Consider the following 23,226-nt stretch of genomic DNA (forward strand, 5'->3'; position numbering starts at 1 on the left):
GATAGCCTGACCTGGTTGTGACGTCCTACATCAGCTTCTGTGAGGACTGCTGTATCCCAACACGTACCAGGGTGAACTTCAACAACAACAAGCCCTGGTTCTCAGCAAAGCTCAGAAGGTTGAGGTTGGAGAAGGAGGAAGCGTTTAGGAGTGGGGATAGAAACAGATTCCAGGGAGTCGAAGAACAGGTTTAGCAAAGCGGTGAGAGAGGCTAAACGACTGTACTCAGAGAGACTAACACACCAGTTCTCTGCTAACGACTCTGCTTCTGTCTGGAGAGGGCTCAGGCAGATCACCAACTACAAACCCAGAGCCCCCCACACCACTAACGACTCCCGCCTGGCCAAAGACCTGAACGAGTTCTACTGCAGATTTGAAAGACAATTGGACTGTCCTGAACTACCCCTTCCCACCCAAGAGGCCCCATCCCCCACCCATACTACAGAGACGACTCTCTCCTTTCAGGAGGGAGAAGTTAATAGACTTTTCAAGAGGCAGAATCCACGCAAAGCAGCTGGGCCGGACTCTGTCTCTCCAGCCACCCTCAGGCACTGCGCTGACAAGCTGTCTCCGGTGTTCACCAACATCTTTTACACCTCCCTGGAGACATGCCATGTACCAGCCTGTCTCAAGTCCTCCACCATCATCCCTGTGCCCAAAAAGCTAAGGCCAACAGGACTAAATGATTATAGACTGGTCGCCCTTACATCTGTGGTAATGAAGTATTTTGAGCGCCTGGTCCTGGCACACCTCAAAGCCATCACAGACCCTCTCCTGGACCCCCTTCAGTTTGCCTACAGAGCCAACAGGTCTGTGGACGACGCAGTTAACATGGCCCTCCACTTCACCCTACAACATCTGGACTCCCCAGCATCCTACGCCAGGATTCTGTTTGTGGACTTCAGCTCTGCCTTCAACACCATCATCCCTGCCCTGCTTCAGGACAAGCTCTTCCAGCTGAACGTGCCCGACTCCACCTGCAGGTGGATCACAGACTTCCTGTCTGACAGGAAGCAGTGCGTTAAGCTGGGAACACAAGTCTCTGACTCCAGGTCCATCAGCACCGGAACTCCTCAGGGCTGCGTCCTTTCCCCACTGCTCTTCTCCCTGTATACCAACAGCTGCACCTCCAATCATCTGTCCGTCAAACTCTTGAAGTATGCGGACGACACCACTCTCATTGGGCTGATCTCTGGTGGGGATGAGTCTGACTATAGGTGGGAAGCTGACAACTTGGTGACCTGGTGTAGCCAGAACAACTTATAGCTAAATGCTCTAAAGACAGTTGAGATGGTTGTGGACTGCAGGAAGAATACAACCCCACTCACCCCCATCACCCTGTGCGACTCCCCAGTCAAAATTGTAGAGTCCTTCCGCTTCCTGTGGCACTATTCTCTCCCGGGACCTCAATTGGGAACTGAACATCAGCTCCCTCACCAAGAGAGCACAACAGAGGATGTACTTCCTACGGCAGCTGAAGAAATTCAACCTGCCAAAGACAATGATGGTGCAATTCTATACAGCAATCATTGAATCCATCCTCACCTCCTCAATAACCGTCTGGTACGCTGCTGCCACTGCCAAGGACAAGAGCACACTGCAGTGTATCATCCACACTGCTGAGAAAGTGATTGCCTGCAATCTACCAACCCTCGAGGACCTGCACACGACAAGGTCCATGAGGCGAGCGAGGAAGATCATGGCCGATTCCTCCCACCCTGGACACTCTCTGTTTCAGCTACTCCCCTCCGGCAGAAGGCTTCGGTCCATCAGGACCAAAACCTCACGCCACAAAAACAGTTTCTTCCCATCTGCTGCTGGCCTGTTAAAAAAGGCCAAGGGCTTACACTGATTTTAACATTTTATCTACAAAATAACACCTTGCCAATATTAACTGTTACCCTATTTGTATTTTTTTTATTTTTAGATTGTATCTTAAAGCTATTTTATATTCGATATTTATTCAATTTTATATACTTTAGCCCCTTGGTGTTAGTTAGACTTTGTACCCTTATTATAGTAAGATTGTTTACCACTTATTTAAGATTTTAGATTCCTATATGTTGAATGTATGCACCATCCTGCCAAAGTAAATTCCGTGTCTGTGTATGGCGAATAAAACCCCTTTCTGATTCTGATTAGCAATTTGAATGTTGTGCTTATTTGCATCCGCTAATGCTGCTGTATGCCAGTTGCGCGATTCAAGGTGCGGACGCCGTGTGCTCTGCTGATAGACTCCATGGAAATCCGGCTAAGCAGCTTGTGGTCGTGGCGATGCCTTGGCAGTGGGGACAGCCTTTCGTGGACCATACCTCTTGTCCCTCGGATTGAGAGGAATAGCATCGCGATGCCTCAGGAGTGCTACCAACTGGGGCTGAACGATTAATCGTTTTCAAATCGAAATCGCAAATTTGAAACAATGCGAACAGCAAATCGCAGAGGCTGCGATTTTTTGCGATTTGAAAAGTCCTATTACTTTATTATAGGAATTGTTTTCTTTTTTAGTATTATAACTTTATTTATTTAAGAATTGCTCTATGTCTGATTGTTCTATTTCAATTAAAACATTTCAATAAATACATGTTGGAAGCAAGTCATATCGTTAAAGTAGTCATCCTTGCATTAGAATATATAGAGCAGTTTATATTTTGATGGTATCGTATGGCAATGCTCCATCACGTGTTTTAAATCTATTACACAGTCAATATTGAACTGAAGCTTGACTTAAAAAAAATGTAATCGCAATATCTGTCAGAAAATCGCAATTAGATATTTTCCCCAAATCCTTCAGCCCTACTACCAACTCGTGGGGTCGTGTGTCCCTGAATCTGTAGGAATACATCGCAAGCGCAGTATATTTCACAGCTGTGTTTGATGCTCCTGTGAACTGACAACTCGATTTCATGTACACAGATGTAATGCAAATGTGCCCCTTGGATGAATGTGCATACGGTGCAGTGCTTAAGAATGTTGTTCGTTAATTTCACTGTGGCATAGAAGATTGTTCACTGAATTCACAAAGCATTCATAGCTAAGTGTAACATCACAACTGTGCTGATGAAATAACATTTTTGCGCTTCACAGAAGGTGCACATGCACAATTTAAATGTTTGCCTTGTTAGCTACTCCGTTTTATTTAAAAGCACACCTATTATTTAACAAGGCGTCCGTGATCGATCCACTGCTGTATGAAGGCCTCCGCAAGCCTCTTCACCTCTCGCGCTCTTGCGATGCAGCAAGCCATCGATCACGTGCACATTCGACGATTCCTTCGCTCCATCTCCATGGTGGGCATCCTTTCGGGTGTGTTCTTTCCTTTGGCTGCCAATCTACCGTTAGCCTCGACCACCGACCACTGACTTGTCCTGCCCCAGCGGTCGATATGTTATCCCGAACTTGCATAGGTTCTCCGATCCACATGCTCCGCCTTCTGTCTATCAGCGTAATTCCAAGCACGCCTCTCCCATGCTTCATGCGCAATATTGAGCGTTTGTTAATGCTCACCGATGTCATCGCAATGTTAATGGAATGTATAACTACTCAATAACCGATCCACAAATACGGAGGCATCACCACAGTGACACACACTCCGCTACCCCTGACAAAACTATCCGGCTCAACCACCCGAATGTAAAATTAGAGACGTTGCTCTGTACCAACATCAGCCATACGTAGAAGTCGGAACTCGTCAATGACCTGGCTCTTCAGCCACATTGTTCTGTGGCTTTTCATTGTTAACTTTGCAAGAGCTCTCCAACTCGCTGTTGTCCACATTTTTTTATGATGGCAAAAGGAGGCAGACGGATCATTAAAAGTAACGTGAAACAAGTTCCCTCAACAACCGGAGGTGCCTGTCGGAGGGCCACAACTGGAAGAGACAACGAGAGTAGGGGAGTTGTTGAAGGAGGAGCAAGATAAATAGTATCAGCATTAAATGGAAATCATATTCTTTGGGTCTTTCGGTAAAGGCACGTAGATAGAAAAAAATATATAAAATATAAACAATAATAATAAATATATCACGACGTTTCGATCGCAACACAAGCAATCGTCATCAGGTGAGAGCTGCTGGAGCAGGAAAAAAATATATATTTTTAAAATATTTTTTTTTCCTGCTCCAGCAAAAATAAATATTTTTTTCCTGCTCCAGCAGCTGTCACCTGATGACGATTGCTTGTGTTGCGATCGAAACGTCGTGATATTGTTATTATTTTTTATCATTTTATTATTTTTCTATTTACGTGGCTTTACCGAAAGACCCAAACAATTTGATTCCCTGCAGTCACGAAAGCTTTAAGTCAAAATGGAAATTACTCAGTCATGTGAAAACAAATGCTGGATATTGTTCATTTAACAAAGATCGAGGCTCAAATTCACGAACTGCGTCAGTGACCTTCAAGGTCGAAGCCAAGGTCGAGGACAGTGTAGGGTCGCCACCTGAGGAACGGAAACCTGGGGCACATCATGGGAATAATAATATCTCACAATGCCAGAAGAGCTACACGTAAATCCATTACCTTGAAGTGGTGCATTGTTACTGGACGTCTGCCCGGACGCGCTCCACTCCTTGGCTGCAACTCCACGATGAGTCTTAGCCACCGGCCTTCGTTCCTTCTAACCACTAACGGGCCGTCCATAAATGACGTCACGCGATTATGGACGATTTTTGACCACCCCCTCCCCCCCTCTCGTCACACGGCGTCACAAAAAGTCAGACCCCCCCTCAAATATGACGTCACAAAGCTCTGCCACCCCCCTCCCAAAAAAAATAGAAAACATGCTTCAAATCGCTTTAAACTATTAGTCATTGTAGTGCGTATTTAATGTGGCGCTGCACTCTGATGTTGTAGGAGAAAACATTTATTTAAAAGTATATTTAATTAAGTAGAACGTGTTGCCTATATTTATTTAAAGTTGCGCATTTTGATGTGACGTCTCATTTCTCAACCCCCACCCCCCCCCCTCGTCACACATCGTCACACATGTCCGACCCCCCCCCACCCCCTAGGTGCGCGATGTCATTTATGGACGGCCCCTAAGTGTTTTGCCCAAGTCCGCTTAACTCCGCACCTCCGATTATCACGGTTGGCTACGTACGGTGGGAAGGAAGTTCAACATGCAAATTCTCTCTCAACGGCTTTAATCATGGCACGAGCCTTTCTGCGTTATGCTCTCCAATCCACGTGCACCCCTCTGTGTCCGCCAGTGAACTGTCAAGCGTTGCATCTCTCCACGCTTCTTTTGCACAAATTCCAGTCTTTGTTCCACCAGCCCCCTTTGTGAGTTCTTACGGCCCAATAAATCTGCGGGCATCGCAGGCTTTCCTCCGATTAGACTACGTACGGTGCGAAAGAAGTCCAACATACATACATACACACACGGGGGCGTGAGAGCTAGAGCAAAGTGCACATCGTTTACTCAACCTGTTTAGCAATTAACGTGAGTTTATCATTGTGTCGCATCCCTTGAAACAAAGCTACGCTCCCGTAGCTGCATTAGCTCCCGCAGCACTAGGAAACAGAACTGCAGTTCCTACCTCGCCGGACCTCATAGAATTCAATGTAAAGTCGTCGGGTTGGCCGATGATTCAGCACTCACGGATACACTCCGGTCACTCACTCGTCGGCGGTCAGTCACCTCCTCATGACTCTTCTATCGCTGCTGGGCATGGTTACTGTGTGCCCGTGATCGCCACTCTGCAATTCCTCCACCCCTGTTGAGGATTTGAACTACCAGACTGGCTTTGCCGTCCCTTCCATGCAGTGTTCAACCATCACACCGCAGGTTACAATAACACACTCGCCCAGCACTCACTCATCAACCGCCATTAGTGGCGGTGACGTCACCACGACGCTTGTGCCAGGCTAGGTGCACGTTGAGGCCACGTGAAGTGTCGAACGCCCGCCGGCAGGAGGTCACGGGGCAGACCCAGGTGCCACGGGTCGACTGACTGAGATGACTAGCCGATGCATCACCTGTGCCTCCTACTGTGCCAACTCACTCACTCACACACTCACCCAACACTCACTCACCCACACAAAGACAAAGATCCCCCGTATAGGCTGAACAGACTGTTGGGGCAAGTGCTGTTAGCGAGAACCTATGAAGGCCGGCACGGCACACAACGGGGTGGGTGGCCAGCACCACGCCCGGTCGCCTTGGTCTCTCTCGTGGTGATGTTTTTACGCACCGCACCAGGTACTCATTTAAGGCTGAGTCGACCTAGGGGAGGCCCAGGACCGGTTTAGATATTGGCTGTGAGAGGGAATCGAACTCGGGTCGCCGGATTCCTAGCGCGGCACACTAACCGTTACACCACACACTCATTCACTCAACCATACTCTCACCCACACACTAACTCAACCATACACTCACCCACACACTAACTCAACCATACACTCACCCACACACTAACTCAACCATACACTCACCCACACACTCACTCAAACATACTCTCACCCACACACTAAGTCACTCAACCAAACTCTCACCCCCACACTCACTCAACCATACACTCACCCACACACTCACTCATACATATAATCACCCACACACTCACACACTCAACCATACTCTCACTCACACACTCACTAACTCAACCATACACTCACCCACACACTCACTCACTCAACCATACACTCACCCACACACTCACTCACTCAACCATACTCTCACCCACACACTCACTCAACCATACACCCACCCACACACTCACTCAACCATACTCTCACCCACACACTCACTCAACCATACACTCACCCACACACTCGCTCACTCAACCATACATTCACCCACACACTCACTCAACCATACACTCACCCACACACTCGCTCACTCAACCATACACTCACCCACACACTCACTCAACCAAACTCTCACCCCCACACTCACTCAACCATACACTCACTCATACATATGCTCACCCACACACTCACACACTCAACCATACTCTCCCTCACTAACTCAACCATACACTCACCCACACACTCACTCACTCAACCATACACTCACCCACACCCTCACTCACTCAACCATACTCTCACCCACACACTCACTCAACTGTACACTCAACCACACACTCACTCAACCATACACTCACCCACACACTCGCTCACTCAACCATACACTCACCCACACACTCACTCACTCAACCATACACTCACCCACACACTCACTCACTCAACCATACACCCACCCACACACTCACTCAACCATACACCTACCCACACACTCACTCACTCAACCATACTGTCACCCACACACTAACTCAACCATACACTCACCCACACACTAACTCACTCAACCATACTCTCACCCACACACTAACTCAACCATACACTCACCCACACACTCACTCACTCAACCATACACTCACCCACACACTCACTCAACCATACACTCACCCACACACTCACTCAACCACCACCACACTGCGGGCTACACCACCGAGGGTCTTTCTGCTTCTTCCCTCGCACTGCTCCCGCTGTTCCACTTTGGATTCTCTCTCCCACCGTCTCTCTCACGCCCCAAGCTCCTACAACTCTAACCTCGCTCAAAGCCAAGCAACGTGTCAACTCTTTATCGATTACAACATCGATACAGTGCTGTTTGTCGGCGGCCGTTTGACGTTCATGGCCTCTGAGCTCTGTGCTTGGCGACTGCGTTTTTTTTTTGCATTTTGTTGCTTTAATAAAATAAACGTTATGCTGACATAAACTCACGTGACCACCAGATTCCCAGCGCCTCAGCTGCCACGAACGCACGCGCAGACGACACAGAGCTGTATCTGGAATCCCCAGACGTGTCCTCATTTCGTGGGTCACCTGAAATAATTCGCGTATCTCCCCCGAAGCACGCTGGCTCGACATTATTTAATATTCCACGTGGACACCGGCCCACTGAAATGGACACGTCGGTTCGGCCTTCAGCTCTTCGCGAGCTTCCTCGCTGACCACCGCGCGACAGCCCCCGTAGCTTGCAAATTATATGGCGGGGTGCACTTTGCGCTATCTCAAAAAGAACAGAATCGACACGGGTACGGTACGCGACGACAAAAGATTGCGCTCGTAAAAAAAATAAAAAAAAACTTTCATCTGCGCTGTGTGGAATATTTCACCATTCGTCCAGAATATAGGTTTTTTTTGTTGTTAGGTTCGATCGCGCAAATATGAATGCGTCATTAAACCCGCCACCACTCGCCACAGCTAATTGGTGAGGTTTGTCGCGTAAACAGAACGTGCCAATTTCGTTACATCAACAACACACGGGTGTTTTGGAGAGCAAATCCACAGCATTCACAATCTGAATGCAAATAAATGTGTCGTTAAACCCGCCACCACCCGACACAGCTAATTGGTGAGGTTTGTCACGCAAACAGAACATGCCAATTCGTTACTAGTACAGCACGCGGGTGTTTTGGAGAGCAAATCCACAACATTCACAATCTGAGTACTCCCGCGAGAGCCTCCGTGTTAAACTTTCACCGTGCGGTAAACGCAGCAAACATCGTCATCCTATGATTCATAATTAATTTATTTTGGGTGTGAGTGTCGTGCAAGTGGAATGTTATTTTTTTACTTTAATTCTCCACCATCTTTAAAGAAGCAATTAAAACTAAGTTGTCACGTCAGGGGGGGGGGGAGCCATTACATTTTATACGTCAGCTTTCACGACCAATATCGTCCCAATCATTGAATTGCAATAAATACCATTGTGCCAATCGATTTGGTTTTTGTCAGCCAAATCGGAGCGTTAAAAAGCAAGCAAGCATCTTGACACCATACCTCCACGATAACATAACCCAAAAATAACCCACTTATGAATCACAACATTGATTGTGAAAGCCTGCGTATAGGAGTGGAGATTATTACAATAACCAAATTACACTATGCAGAGAAAGAGGTTATATGCAATCAATTTTTTTTTACAAATGATCCGGGTTTTTGTGTGTGTGTGTCAAAACGCCAACGTCAATAGCACCCCATGGTCTTAAAAGGTAAAAATAGGTGACATTTTGGAGGAATATTCCCTGATTCACAACAGCGACACGGGGAGGCTAGAGGTGTGCAATCAATATCCGTAATAACAATAATACCGTAATTTTATATACAGCGTCCTTCATGCAAATAGCATGCCATAACAGTGAGGTTTGTTTACGGTCGAGACATATGAAAATCCTGTGCGTGTTGAAATTTTGAATGCGGCTCTGATAAAGAGGATGCGGGGGGGGGGGGTGCTCTTTCAAATGTATTTTTAATGTTATAGAACAAAGCTCTGGTCCATTATTAAAGATCCCACGAGGACCTAATAATAATTTTACGCCCACCGCCGAGGAAGATCCCTGATGCGTGACGCCGCAAGACACCTGCTCTTTGTAGATGATGCCCTTTGTACAGTGAGGGAAAAAAAAGTATTTGATCCCCTGCTGATTTTGTACGTTTGCCCACTGACAAAGAAATGATCGGTCTATAATTTTAATGGTAGGTTTATTTGAACAGTGAGAGACAGAATAACAACAAAAATCCAGAAAAAAGCATGTCAAAAATGTTATAAATTGATTTGCATTTTAATTAGGGAAATAAGTATTTGACCCCCTCTCAATCAGAACGATTTCTGGCTCCCAGGTGTCTTTTATACAGGTAACGAGCTGAGAATAGGAGCACACTGTTAAAGGGAGTGCTCTTAATCTCAGCTTGTTACCTGTATAAAAGACACCTGTCCACAGAAGCAATCAATCAATCAGATTCCAAACTCTCCACCATGGCCAAGACCAAAGAGCTGTCCAAGGATGTCAGGGACAAGATTGTAGACCTACACAAGGCTGTTCAAATAAACCTACCATTAAAATTATAGACCGATCATTTCTTTGTCAGTGGGCAAACGTACAAAATCAGCAGGGGATCAAATACTTTTTTTCCCTCACTGTATGTATCCGGCTGTGTCGGTGCTTGTCCCATCTCCGCAGCTCTTCCTCGGGCATTGAGCCCGAGTAATACCAGAGACTAAGGACGCAGGTATCGGAAGCGATGAGCTGGAGTGGAAAGCCACGGATTGGAATGCGTCCCGAGTGGAGGACGTCCACGGAAGAGATGAAGCGATGAGATCGGTTTGTCGGCAAATGCATCGCAGGGTCACGAGAGGTGGCGGTGGCAACGGTTTGGGGAAGGAAGCCTTTCATCCAGCAGTGGATCGACCATCACGACAGTTAGTGGTGGTGATGATGATGGGATCTGGCCACTCGCGATACTCTTATGAGCTCGCGCGTGTCCGATCCCATTGTGTGGGTATTTTAAATTTTGCTGAAAACCTATTTGTTACACTTGTTCATTTTCCAATATTGCATCAACTTGTCTCCCCCCCCCCCACCCCCTGCTGGTCACGTGGATTTTTCTCCGGGTCCTCCGGTATTTCCCTCCACACTTACAATCAACATCACGCGTTTAGGGTATTTGGCTGCGGCTATACGTTGCTACACGATAATCCACTTTGTTGAGCTATCATTTATGGCCAGGTCGCTTCTGAAAAAGAGCTATGTAGCTCAGTGGGCCTGACCTGATACTAAAAATATATATAAACTATCACGGTGCCACCACTCTCCAACCTTCTGCACACGTAATGTTACGAAATAAAAAGCCATTCATGAATTAAAGCCTCACTGAGGTACCAGTACTGTACTTTATCAGTAGTCCTGCCAAGTATTTTTTTTGCAGTCGGGAGCAATGTTGCTACGTGTAATCCCAATTGAGTAATTTACAGTTAATTATAATTGTTGCTGCTATTATTGTTGTTGCACTATTACTCGTAGATAACCCGTGGTTCTGCAACGTAAAATAACACAGCAATCATCTCCCTGTTCTTCTGACAATCTTTGTGCGCGGAGCACTCAAAGTAGTTTGCTTTTTTTACATAATAAAATCCCAACGAAATACGGATTGTAAGGTTGTTTTTTTTTACACGTATATAGTAACGAGGATTTCAAGACTATGTTGGCTAAAGACTTAACATGAATGGGAGCACAAATTGACAAAAACTCGAGTGATTTGAAATGAACCGTGCTTGTCATCGGCATTCCTTACTCCCACATCTGCGGCGTGTCGCCATACATCATATGCCTTCGGAACGTCTTCCGCCGTTTCAATTCAACCTTGATTCGTTACACCCAAGATCCTGCGTCGCCAGTTGCCCAGCTAAGTTGCGGTGGCAACGGTCCGCAAGCAGCGACCACCTACCGAGTTATTGTTGGGCTGGAGAGGAGCCGTGCCAGCAGCCAACCGGGAAAATCGAGGCATAGATTCTATATATTTTTTTATATATATAGTAATATGATTCATTGAAATTATATCCTTTGGGTCTTTCGGTAAAGTCACGGAGATAGGCTCAAAGAAAATAACAAAAAGAAAATAACAAAAAAAAGAATTTAAAAAAACTACGATGGGGTTTTTTTTTCCTCCTCCTGATGATGATGTTGCGATCGAAACGTCGTAGGTTTTTGTTTGTTTGTTATTTTCTTTGAACCTATCCACGTGACTTTACCGAAAGACCCAAAGAATATGAATTGCTGCAGTCACGAAAGCTTTAAGTCAAGATTTAATTGAAATTAATTATATAATCTCTGGTAACAAAACTGGGATATACTGTATTCTCTAGACTATGACCCCCCCCCTCAATCCCCTGTATTTTAAATAAAAACTTAGATGTCTTATTATCTGATAGGTGGGTGCGTGTGTGTCCAGATTTGTTGAACTTTATTAAAAACGGGCACAAGTGCTGGGGTTCGTCTTACTATCCAGGGCATCTGATATTCTAGAGAATACGATCATTAATAAAAATCTAAGAGCAAATGCAATTACAATGTGTGTCTGGACACCCTTGCAAAAGTGATGTATGTACGCACGTATGTTGAACGTCTTTCGCACCGTACGTAGCCAACCGTGCATGTCGGAAGGTGTTTCCATCTGGAGAGTTTATCTCGTTAAAATAGTTTAATATGAAAAAAATGTGTTTGGAGAATGCAGAAAAATGTCTGGTCCTACACGGCCAAAATCGCGCCAAGTCTCAGTGGTGTGGTTTCTTTAATTTATGTGGAGAATCCAACCCCTTGCGAGGTTACCATTAGACCCGCTCCCACGCTCCGCCACAGCTGGGCTGACTTAACATCACCCACGCACTCGGCACTCGCAGCCCCATCGTCGGACATCGGCCAAGGTCAATCCATCGACTTCTGGACGAACGCTGCCTTCTCCCGCAATCCTGCGCGCGCAGTGATCCACCGGGCGTCCGCGCACGGGCCGACCTCATCGTTCAAACCCACCCGTCGAGTCGGGACCCCCAGCGAGAGGAAACTCACCGAGGCCGCAAGCGAAGCAAACCCCGTGGGCCACCGCGGCTGCACGCGACTGCTCGCTCGCTCGCTCGCTCGTCCGATCGGTTGAGTGAGTGTGTGTCCGTCCGGAACGTGGAGCGGAACCCTCGTGCGTCGTGCCCAATAGCAAAACGCGGCGGAGCCCGAAAACACGTGACCAGGGCCTCGTATGTGCGCCGGAGTCTTCGCTTATAGGAGCCTCCCCCCCCCCCCAACCCCACCCCTGCCCTAATATCCGCTACTCCCATTGCCCCAGCCCTCCCGCCCCCCGATCAATCCACACGAAATCCTTTCATTGCCATATCGATCCCTTCCTATTCTACGTGATTATGCGTGGATAAGAAGAGTCACTTGGAAGCGATGCTCAAGCAATCGAATTGTCCGTGTCTTATCCACAGGTGAGTCACCCAGGGTGGAAGCGCTAATTCCTTCCCCTTATCTGATCCTTTGTGCGAATAAGAAGACGGAGAGGGGTAACCGGGCAGAGGCGCGTTTACCTGACCCTTACTGCGCAGATACGACGGGGCAATTTGCACGAATAAATGCGTCTAATAGGAGCCACTCTCAGCCCCCCCCACCACAAAGTTGGCATTTCAGCTACATTTAAAATCACAAGTGCCCATCCGTCGGGACATCTGTTCACTCGTCCACGGAAACTGTGATTGAATAATTATGGGGTCCCCTGTTTGCTCGCGAGAAGTCCCCTCGAGTGAATAGGGGGCGTGCTCGATCGATTCCACGAACGAGTAGCTGCCTCGCGTCGTCCGGGTATGGAAAGGGAAGAAAAGCAGAGGCGACCCAACGCATGCGGCGAGGTAACAGCCACACAACGGCGTTCATTTGCTCCACCGCCCGTTGTCCTGGGCCACTTTGCGCAGCCAAAGTTAAAACACCTGGTGCATGCCCGGGAAGTCCAGCATCCCGAGAAACAACTAACCAGAAGGCCTCAACTCTGCGTAGCTTCTGAGATCTAACGGGGACAATAACAAACAAACAAAAAACTGTTACTTTGTCAAATACTGTAGCTGGTCGCTTGGCCAAACGTAGGCGGAATTAGACAAATAAAATGTGTTGGTTTAACACGTAGGCTCTCGCGACCAATATCATCCATAATAGAGGTTATTTTTATAAGGACGAAACAGGAGGACTTCTCCACAAATTTGCCTGTCGCCCGATGAAGCTAGTTGTAATTACTGGCGAAACGTCGTACTCAGATTGTAAATGTTGTGGCTTGGCTCTCCAACACACCGGTGTAGTGCTGTACTAGTGACGAATTGGCCACGTTCTGTTTACGTGACAACCCTTACTAGTTGGCTGTGTCGGGTGGTGGCGGGTTTAACGACACATTTTTATATTTACTCGACCTAACCCAAAAGAACACCCTGTATTACCCTTTAGTTGGGTAGGCCTAGCAGCTCTCTATCCCCGAATCACAGCCGGTCTGAGCATTCGGAATCCACACAGAGATAAGGTTTTGCATACTCCACTTGTTGCTGTGTTTTGCTATTGCCTGCTCACTATACCTGTCCACAGGATGCTCGGATAAAGGCGCAAATGGCGTTTTTAAATTCCGCAGAAAAAAACAATAAATCGTTCACGTAACATACATCCGGCACTGTTTTAAAATGTGCGCAGTATATATAGTAAAATACAATGTAAACATTTTTTTAAGGAAAAGATCGGCGGTTTCCTGCTCAAAAAGGCATTTGAAGTGGTTCTTATCTCCCGTTAGCAGCCCCGCGGTGGAAATTAAAACCCTGTCCCCTTTTTTAATACGTAGAGTATAGGTTTTGTTTTATTGTACTGTGATTACAAATAGAGCCTCAAGCGGCAACGAGACGTTAAAGCGCTGCGACAGAGCTGGGAGCATTCGCCTGTGAAGGCAATTCGTCGCCAACAAATTGTAATGAAACCCCTGTTTAGTGATCGATTAACCGAGTGCCTCACCAACCGCCACATCCTGCCTCCTGAAGGCGAGAAACCCCCGGCCCCATGATCCGTGCCCGGTGTGACGGCAAGCTCGTGGTGCCCAAGATGACACCAAGCACCCGGCCATCACCTCCCGCACAGCGGTACACAAATATCTCCCGTATAGCCTTCAGAGACTGTTGGGGCAAGTGCCCTTTGCGAGCACCTATGGAGGCCAGAACGGCACGCGAGGGGGTCGGTGGCCAGCATCAAGCCCGGCCGCCTTTGTCTCCCTAGTGGCGATGTTTTTACGCACCGCACCAGGTACAAATTTGAGGCTGAGTCGCCCTAGGGGAGGCCCAGGACCGGTTCAGACAATCGTCACTGATGTTGGCCGTGAGCGGGAATCGAACCTGGGTCGCCAGGTTCGTAAGCGTGCACACACACGCACATGGCCGTGCGCGTTGTTGTGAGATATTTTTTCACGTTATCTGACGAGCGAGGTATTCGAACGTGACTATTGGTAATCATTTACTGTGTTTAAATAATCAGGTAGCCCAGCCCGAGAGTAAATAAAACACTGTGTGAAGTCGGGTGGCCAGAGCCTCACCACTCTCACGATCCTTATTAATGATCGAATAACATACAAGTTGGCCTTTGACATTACTGCCCAGATCATCAACGAAAAAGTCTCAACGGGCGGCAGAGCGGGGCGGTGGGAAAACACACCCGTGCCTCGGAGCAAGAGAGGGCCCATGTTCAATTCCCTATTTGGGCACCTTTCTGTGCAGAGCTTATACGTTCTGCGCCTGTCGTTAAACCCGCCACCACCTGACACAGCCAATTAGTAAGGTTTGTCACGTAAACAGAACGTGCCAATTCGTTACTAGCACAGCACCATCGCTGTGTTGGAGAGCAAATCCAATAAAAAAAATTACAATTTGAGTGTACGACGTTTCGCCAATAATCACGACCAGCCCCAGCAGGCGACAGCCACATTTGTGGCTGTCCCATGATGGCTGTCGCCTGATGAAGCTAGCTTCTGAGACCGGACGAAAATTGGGTGCAACATTCCGGAAGATTCGTGTCACACACCGGCCAATCAATGCGCATAAAGTGTCGCCAAATAAATGAAAGGTCAACCGGGTGGCGCGCTCGCGCGCGTGTGCGCGTGCGGCCTCGGTTGCAGCCTGCGAGAACGTGGGTTGGAATTTCATTCGCGGGCGCGGACGAGACGTACGCGTGGAAGGGAAGCCATCACGCGGAGGAGATTTGGCGGATGAGAAGCCCGAAGTGTCCGTGATGAGTCGGGACACCGTGAAGAATCAATTTGACACGCTGCAAGAAGGCGCACGATACAGAGCCTTTAAATTTCAACTAATGCGAGTGGCGCCCGCGCGCACTTCATTCGGCAAAATTGCCTATAGATCGCCGTAGAAAGAGAGACCGGGCGCCAGACCCTGTCTGGAAAGAGAAGATGCAATTCACAGGCTAATAAACGCACGGCGTTACCGTACAATATTCTATGGGGAGGGTGGCGGGGAAATATTGCTTCAGCAGTTGGTCGAGTTCGCGCTCGGCTGTACGTATGTACGGCGAACTTCTTTCGCGCCGTACGTAGCCAACAGTGCTAATCGGAGGTGCGGATGAGTGGTACCTTTCAGACGTCAAACATATTGATCATTCATCGTCTTTATCAATGAGCTTTGAAGGCCTGTACACTTCACGTTGTTCAGCGTGTCACTTTGCCATTGACGTTGGCCGTAGCCGGTAATCCAACTCAAGACATGGAACAAGATGAAAGGCACGAGTATTGAGTGTAAGCTGTTGACCCAACTGTAATAAAGAAAATATTATACCATGCTCTGTTTCGGCACAAAACGGTAAGCAACAAAAAAATTATTCGACCTCTGCGCCTTCTGGGCCAATGTGTTTTTTTTTGTTTTGCAGTGTTAACGTTGCCAGATTCTGGACAGGTTTCCACCTTCAGGGTTTCGTCAGCAGAGACAGGAGTGTTGAATACTGTTGCTTCATGTTGTAGGTAAGCGAGAGAGTCGGGAACATTTATGGCAGCTGTTGCGGAATGAAAACCAGATAAGCAATACACGAGACCACGTGATTTAAAAAAAATCATTCAGCAGTTAATAAACTTCAACTTTGCTGGAATTGTCATTCAGTTTTGCCGCAGTTTCCCTCGATCGTAAATTTTACCGGCGATTGTTTTTTGGTGCGGCCAAAGTAGCAGGATGGATTAAACACCCCCCCCCCCCCCCCCCCCGCTACGGTGCATCACGAATATCCGCATGTTGTTTTTAGTTTCCCTGCGTGGGCGACTGAAGGACAACGAGAACTGAACACAAAAGGCAGTTCTCAATAATTCTACCCTCTCCCTCCCCCCCCAAATGGAATGGATAGTAGTATCTAAGTAAGTGTTCATTGCTGTTTTAGAACAAACTTAAATAATCAGACAATGCATCTGCTTCATATTTTTTTGTTGTTTAAACACACTACACAACACCTCTACGTAAAAGAAAAAAAGTTTGTCATTACATACTTATCTTCAGCCGCAAGGCCGGTGATTTATGTCTTAGGCACTGGGGTCAATTCCAGCAAAAAATGTATCAACGGGTTACTTTTGACAGTGGGATTAAGGTAAGCGGTGCAACGATGATCGCGTGTGTGTGTGTGACACCGTGTCCCTGCTTTAGTGACAGTCCAACCAATGGCATCAATTAAATTGACAAGTCCAGCAAGACACCAGCACAGGGAATTTAAATAGGGGGGTGGTTTGGGGGTGGGGGTGGGGGCGTGGAACAGTGGAGCAGCGGATTGCACTGCAGCCGAGGACACGAGTTCGATTGCCGGTCACGGGGAAAGAACATTTGTGGTGAGTGATATGTGAACTGGTACGTTAACCCCCCCCCCCCACCTCCGCACTACGCTGACCAGCGCGGTGAAGTATGGTCAAACAACTCAAAATAGCCCCCATGACCGACACGGCGATGGGAGGTCTTCATCCATCAAAGTAGATTGACAAAGTGCTGTAGAATTTTGATTTAAAGCTTTCGTGACTGCAGTAATTCATATTCTTAGTTTTTTCGGTAAAGTCACGTTGAAGGGAATTTTTGCATACATTTTTTTACGCAAACCGACACACCTGATGACGACCGTTTGTGTTATGGTCGAAACGTCGTGAGAATGTTTTTATTGTTCTATATATTTTATTATTTTATTGTTTCCCTTCAACGTGACTTTACCGAAAGAACTAAGAATATGAAAGGGCTGTAGATCAACGATGTGCTTATATAATTATTACTATTTTGTATTCTACTAAGAGAGGGGAAATCGCTGCAAGCCTAATACTGCAGTTTAATATCAAATGTAAACAATAGTTATTTTTGTTTCTCAGAGGCGATGCTTTTAATTCGAGGAACAGGATGAGGATTAGAGAACGCTCGCAGGCTAGCGGTGCCATTTAAACTGTTAAGAGAATTATGCGGGCTTGGGCAGGAAAACTAAACTAAAAATATTTATTTTTATTTCATTTCACCAGGTAAGGCCCACTGAGCTATACAGCTCATTTCAGACGCGACCTGGCTATCACAAATGATAGCTCAACAAAGTGGCCCATCGCGCGGAAATTGGCAGCAACCAAAAACTCTAAACACATATCGATTCGAAATGAGGAGGGGGAAAACCCCAGAGGGCAAATCTGGAGCAGAAATCCACTCGACCATGGGGGAGAACACACAAACTACACATACGCAGGCGTCAGGGTCGGGATCGGGCCCACGACTTCCTGCATACCAAGCGAGGTAGTTCACATCTCGAGAGCTTGGTGGCTGATTGTCAAAGAATATCTGTGGGGTGGCAGCCAAGGAACGGAATGGAATGCATCCGAGGACGCGTGCACTGCGGAGATGGAGCGATTAAAAATCGGCTCGTGTGCAGGGTGCTCGCTACACGTGCAATTTGTTTGCGTGCGCGGAATCGTGAGAGATGGCGACTGCTTGAAGAGGCCTTCATCCAGCGGTGGATTTGGCCGTGGCTGCTGCTGTCGCCAGATGGAGACCGTTCAAGTAATGCGAATTATTAGGAGCCCGCATTTCGTCTGCGTTGAGTGAAAACGCTGCTGAATTGTTATTTCGACCAAACACATCAGTTCGCCGCCCCCCCACCCACCCAACCCCCGAAGGAATGCAAGGCCGTTGTTGTGCTCCAATGTCGCATTGATCGGCAGTTTAGTTTTGTAAAAGCAAAAGCCCGAATGGAATGCCGCACAGCGCTGCATCCACGTCTCTCCTCCAAAGGCGACCCATTTTTAAGTGCGAACATCCACGGCATGCGCAACCCCCCTCACCCCACACCGCCACTCCATTGTTAAGCTCCAATGTGACTCAAGCCGCGCACAGCGAACGAGTGGACTTAACCTTTCCACCCCCCCCCCCCCCCCCCATTACAATTTTCCTTCCGCTAAATGTAATAGCAATTATACGCTCGCTCAATTGCTTCGATCACGCCACCACTTCTAATATCGAAAGAGAGCATACTCCTGGAAGGGATCTGTGGCCGACACTTCCACGCGAGACGTTTTGTTGGAAGAGGCTCATTTGTGTTTGGTTACCCCACGCTTTACCCCGCAGCAATCCACTTGTTAACATTTTATTTTACTTTACCAGGTAAAGCCCCACTGAGCTCCGTAGCTCTTTTTCAGAAGCGACTCTGGCCATCACAAAATGATACAGCTCAACGAAAGTGGCTTTATCGTCATCAAGTGGAAATGCACGGGAGGCAAATACTCAAAAACGCTCGATTCACAAAATCTGGAGGGAGGGGGGGGGAAGCGGAGGACGGAGAAAAATCCACGGGAAGAGAGAGAGAGAGACGCAAACTCACAATTATACAGCAGGCGTCAGGGTCGCGATGGAACCGACGACCTCGTTGCACATCAGGCGAGGTAGTTAACATCTCACCTACCGTGGTGCCTACCGTTAATAGCCGTTTTGATTGCTTGCTTGGACGCAGAAGGGGATATTTAAAAAAACTAAAAACTGTCCGACTCTTGCAATTCGCGCGCCTGGAGATCGGATCGAACGGGCAGCTCTAAAGAGCCCGCTCTGCAGAAGGTCGAGTGTTTTTGGCCTACTCTTCCACGCAGGTGACAGGGTGTGCACACTCTACTCCACCACACGTTATACCCCCCGTTCGTACTGCTGGGTGAAGAGAGGTGGGGGCACGGTTGGGGGAGGGGGGTCATATGAGAAACTGGTGCCATTGTTTCAACTGCCGTGCCCGGAGATCGAACCGACGACCTCTAGATTAAGTCCAGTGTTGGTGGCCGTGATGCCACGGCATTATTCAGAATTAGAATCAGAATGGTTATTCACCGTGTCCAGTATGGGGCACGGGACAAGAACGTCACAACGACAAACAGCACAACATGATAAATTATCATGTATTTTGATTATAGTGTGCTGCTACTACTATTGTTACTCCTGCGATTATGGATTGACTCATGCAGCTAGCGAAGGATGCTAGGTTTAGTAATATATGTTATGTATGTCGCTATTGTTAACTTTCAATCACATTTTTAATGATTACTGTTACATTGTTATTATAGCAATGTTTTAGTAATTTCTAGAAAGGTTTAGTTTAGCCCGATTTTTTTTATTTAGTATAGAGTTAGACTTAGATTTTTAATCTAATTTGTATTATGATAGTTATTGTGATCTAACATCAAAATGGGATTTGTTTTGCACAGTTTCGTACGCAGCATAAACAAAAGGTGCCATTCCTGGTATATTTTATAGTTTTTGTAGGGGATGTCTCAATTTGTGTACAGTAAATTATAAATGCACCCGAATCAAGAGCCGAATGGCTCGCAGGGTTATTCCAAATAAATAAAACTGAAACTAAACTGAAATGATAGTCGTGCAAAGTACAATAAAGGTGAACAAATCACCCAAACACATACAAATACATCACTAAACCATCCCCATCCTACCAGGCAAAGCTCACCGAGGTATGAACTGATTTTGTTTTTTTAGAAGCGACCTGGCCACAAAATGTTCGCTCAACAACAGTGGCCCGTCGTTATTTGGACACTCAGCTCACTCTTGTACAAGGGTTACTATGTCCTACGGCGTATGTATGTTGAACTTCTTTCGCACCGTACGTAGCCAAGCGTACTAAACGGTAGGAGCTCTCACCCGGTTAAACACACACAACACAGTTTAATAGTTTAACCGCGCGGGGAAGGGAAAGTCAGGGGAACACGAGGAAAGTTTAAAGAGACGCATGAACATGCGACAGCACGTACACAAACCAACTAAATAAATTAGCAAACGAGCGCCAATTGTGGATTGCAATGTCTCAACAATAACGGAGTACGAATAACGGAGTACTTACACCGTCCAGCAGTGGCGTGAGACATTTCAGGGCTGAACTGTTGCTGTGCTATGTTACGTACAATTGTATTGTAACTCACATATTATATGGAGTAACGTCTGCGCTTTGCCTGCTTACTCATTCTATTGTAAATCCTCCCGGAGGGTCCCGTGTGGTGAGGCTAAGCCTGGGTCACTCCCACCTCTTCCAAGACGTCTAACAGAGCGTGGAAGAGTAGGCAAATTACCCTTCTGGGGGGGGGGGGGGGGGGGGCTGTCAAGCGCGCCCTCTCTCTAGTAGTGGAGGCCTCTATGTTAATTGCAGGGCTGCACTTTTGCCGTCACTTTTCACAACTTCATGGCTTTATGTCATTACAACATTAGACACAGTACGCATTATATCGTTATAGATCATTACAATGTTACAAGCGTACGTTTTTCACTGATGGTAAACGCACAGACATATTTTACGTACACTGCATACACTGTTCTGTGCATGATATACAGTATAGTACATGCAGTATAATACATTTGGAATAATTCACAGCCGTTTGTCAATCCACTGCTGGATGAATACCTCCCGACGAGGTAACGGTTACGGGGGAGGGTTTATTGACCATACTTCACCACTTTGATTAGTGTGGGGAGGTGGGGGGGGGGGGCGGTTTACTTCTTCGCCACTGATGTTAGCCGAGCGCAGAATCGACCCCTTCGTCAACCCACACTGATCAGCGTGGTGAAGTATGGCCAAATCACACATATGACCGACACGGCACAGGGAAGCTTTAATCCGGCAGTCGATTGGCAAAGGGCTGCGCGTGAGCGTTCATTTGTCTCCATCGCCGTATGTGTGCTGAACTTCTTTCCCACCGTACGTAGCCAACCGTGCTAATCGGAGGTGCGGGGTAAATCGTATTACAATGTGTATACTCAACTCTCTCTCTCTACGTAGCTTAATTTATTATTTTCATTGTTTTATAACGTTCTAATTTTACTCGCTAAAACACTGCACGTCGTCACGTACTGGCACCAGATCATTAAAAAGCACTTGTTGTTAAATTATTTTTTTACACACATATACAAGTGAGTACTGTCTACTCAAATTCTACGTGAACATTTCCAGTAATATGCATATTGAGGGTGTTAAAATGTCACGTAACTAACGTATAGTCCGGGTTATAAGACGCTCCCGCAAAGTAAGATGAGCAACACAACTTCGTGCCCGATCCACGTGTGACATGTCATGTCACACGTGTACCGGATTATAAGACGCCCCCCCCCCCGACCAAACTTTTTACTTAAAAAACATGGGGGGGGGGGGGTGCGTCTTATACTCCGGAGAATACGATAAATGTTTGCGCTGTGTGTGTCCATTTGATAAAACGATCCCTTGTACCATACAGCCGTAGTACATGACGCTTCCCCAGTAATAAACTTACAAATAATAACAATTATAACGCCGTGCAAACATACCTAACTCGAGCACTTGCCCACAAGTGTTAAAACTCTCGAACGAGTTGACCCGGACAAGTAAAATGTTCACCGCCACTGATGACCGTTCGGTCGCATCATCTCAGCGTGTGCCGTCCATCACCGACGCAGAAGAACAATTTCAACGAAACGTCGCTCGCCGTCAATCGTTCAACCAATCATCGCCGCGCGCGGATAAAACGCGACACTCGTCTCGCTTTAACGCGCCGAGGGAATTCGAAACTCGCCTCGCCGCAGACGTGAAAAGCCTTGAAACTCCGACGTCTCCTTGTCGAGGAATCACAAACGCACGCAACGCACGCACTGGGCTCTCTGCGCGAGGTGGAGTAGGAGGAGGAGAGGCGGTAACACCCTCCCTCCCTTCCGCTAGCTCCAGCCTCTCGGCTCGCAGGCTCTGATTTATAATAAAAACTCCTCAAGCCTCCACGACTCACGCTTTGTGACTGTCACCGTCACCTCCTCCTCCTTCTCTTCCACCGTCACCACCACCACCTCCTCCACCAACGCCACCACCACAATCTCTTTCACCACCACCGCCACCTCTACCACCACCACCGCATCCACCATCACCACCGCCACAACTGCCACCAACTCCACCATCACCACCACCACAACCGCCTCCACCGCTACCACTACCATGCACCTCTCCACCGCTACAACCACCACCGCCTCCACCTCTCCACCGCTACAGCCAGGACTTGTTCCGACAGCATATAGCTGTCGGAACAAGTCCTGTTAGCGAGCACCCATTAAGCTCGAGACGGAGAAAGTGGGGGGGGGGGGATATGGTCAGCACCACGCCCGGCCTCCTTGGCCTCCCGCGTGAATTGCTAATGTGTACACACAGCACCAGGTAGTTATTTAAGGCTGCCTCGACCTAAGGGAGGTCCCGCGACCGGTGCAGTTATCACAGACATCTCTCGTCACTGATGCTTGCCGCTGATGTGACCGGGGGTATTGAACTCAGGAGGCCGGGTTCGTCTTTGTCTCTGCTAATAGCAGCACTTAGAGGTTCGTTTAATTTAATCGCTCCATCTCCCTGGCGGACTACGTAATGTCCCAACATTCGTATACTCCTTT

The 23,226-nt window shown here is 47.5% G+C and overlaps 1 protein-coding gene across 7 annotated transcripts in view; it reads right to left on the reverse strand.

The window, feature by feature from the left end:
• Positions 1–22,588, reverse strand: part of LOC116951503 (glucagon receptor-like) — a 75,792-nt gene extending 53,204 nt beyond the window's left edge. For 2 of the 7 annotated variants that reach the window (XM_076073725.1, XM_076073726.1), the window contains exon 1: positions 22,374–22,587. The gene's annotated coding sequence lies outside the window, so the exon portion shown is untranslated. The other 5 variants (XM_076073723.1, XM_076073724.1, XM_076073727.1 and 2 more) reach the window with 4 other exon arrangements.
• Between the last annotated feature and the right edge of the window lie 638 nt (positions 22,589–23,226).

The sequence above is a fragment of the Petromyzon marinus genome, chromosome 43, assembly GCF_048934315.1.
Source record: "Petromyzon marinus isolate PM22_M1 ecotype Great Lakes invasive population chromosome 43, UKy_Petmar_22M1.pri1.0, whole genome shotgun sequence".
NCBI classification, from domain to species: Eukaryota; Metazoa; Chordata; class Hyperoartia; order Petromyzontiformes; family Petromyzontidae; genus Petromyzon; species Petromyzon marinus.